Source organism: Cornus florida, unplaced genomic scaffold, assembly GCF_030987335.1.
Source record: "Cornus florida cultivar Cherokee Brave unplaced genomic scaffold, ASM3098733v1 CherokeeBrave_3.0.0_Hap2_Chr03, whole genome shotgun sequence".
NCBI classification, from domain to species: Eukaryota; Viridiplantae; Streptophyta; class Magnoliopsida; order Cornales; family Cornaceae; genus Cornus; species Cornus florida.
In genome coordinates this window covers 84,218,280-84,219,952 of record NW_026775573.1, presented here as the reverse complement: position 1 = coordinate 84,219,952, position 1,673 = coordinate 84,218,280, and positions in this window count along the sequence as shown.

Sequence of the window (1,673 nt, the reverse complement as noted above, 5' to 3'; positions counted from 1 at the left end):
ACCATGCTTGGATGATTTGGGAACTTGAAGGGTTCAATTCTTGTGAAGTTTGGCTTGAAAAGCCATTTGTAACCTTATATGTCAAATGTGTATATTTGCTTCTAGACTTGTAATGTGTTCCTAAGCACACTTTTTGATTCTCATTTTATGTATATGACAAGAGGTCAATGGCCAAACTCCTTTTGAAATTACATTTATGTCAAGGATGTTCATTTTTGCCTTCGATGAGAACATATGGAAAACCATGCATTTTAGTATGCTATTTTGCACCGGAGCGGGCATTGTGTATGAACTTCTTCCATTAGCATTCATTTAACATGCAGGAAGTGTGGCCAAGGGCCAAACGCCATTTTGAAATCATTTCATGATTTTAGGTTTCAAGTTATCATTCCAAACTTCATTTTTTAGCATTTTGGCCGTTGGGGGGGTCATATTTTGCTTCGGCCATATTTTTGAGTCGCGGACCATTGTAGCACATCTTATTCAGTAAGTTACGCTTGCGTGCATGGTCGTTTCCTGGCAAAGCTTCTTCTTTGGTGAAATGAGCCTCCTATGGACTCATTTTACACTCTTATTGCATATTTTGACCTAAGGGTATTTTGGGAATTTCCTTTGGGAAATAAATTCCATTCTTCACAAGGTCACTTAGAAAATGTGATTTTAGGGGGGGTTTCTTTTTCGTGTTTTTCCAGAAAATGCAATCTTGGCATCAGAAATCGCATCCGAAGTTCAGCTCTCAGTTTTTAAATTTAGCAGCTTTTTGGACCCTCTGGACTAGTTTTCTTGGGAGGGCATTTTGAGCATTTTACTTTGCGTATTTTTCGATTTTTCTAACAAGTCATGTATAAAACTCGATTTTGATGGGGGGTTTCTTCTTTGAGTTTTTCCAGAAAATGTCATCTTGGCCCTCAAATTTCCATTTTTCTCGAAAAAACCCCTGCTGCCAGGTTTTTGAGCTACCCATTCTGCCTCCTTCACATGTAAACGGTTACGAGGGGTTTCGTAACTGGTTACATGTGCATGGGTAGTGTTTTTCTCGTGATTTTTGGCCTCCTAACCGGTTAGGAAGGTCTCCTAACCGGTTAGATGACCTAGGGTTTGCACTTTTTGACCGTTTTGCCCCTTCTTCTTCCGTAAGCCATATCTTCTTCATCCGGACTCCAAATGAAGTGATTCTTGAGTCTAAATTCATTAATTTTTCGTTATCTTTCCAATGGTATTCTCTGTGGCACCCACTTTTAAGCTAAAAATTACATTTTTTCCCCTAGGTTCATTCTCATTTGTTTTTGAAACGTTGCTTCCGCATTTGATTCCTTTGGGTTCCGTGACCTCGTTGAGGGTCACATTGGCATCTTAGAGTCATGTTGTATCTCTAGAAACCATTGTTTGTCTTTTGCTTCCACATTTTGGATCCGTTATCGGGTCATCTTTCGGTTCATCACTGACGCACCGGGTTGAAAAACTTGGGCCGTCACAAGTGGTATCAGAGCGTCCGAGTTTGAATACCTTGGACGACGAGTTTTGGGTGCATATCATGTTTTGTTGATGTACTTTGATATGTTCACATGCTTTTGATAACATGTTTACATTCCATTTGATAACATGCTCGGTGTGATGACATGTTTTCTGCACTTATATGCTTATGTGTTTAAAAGCATCATCGTTTGGTACGT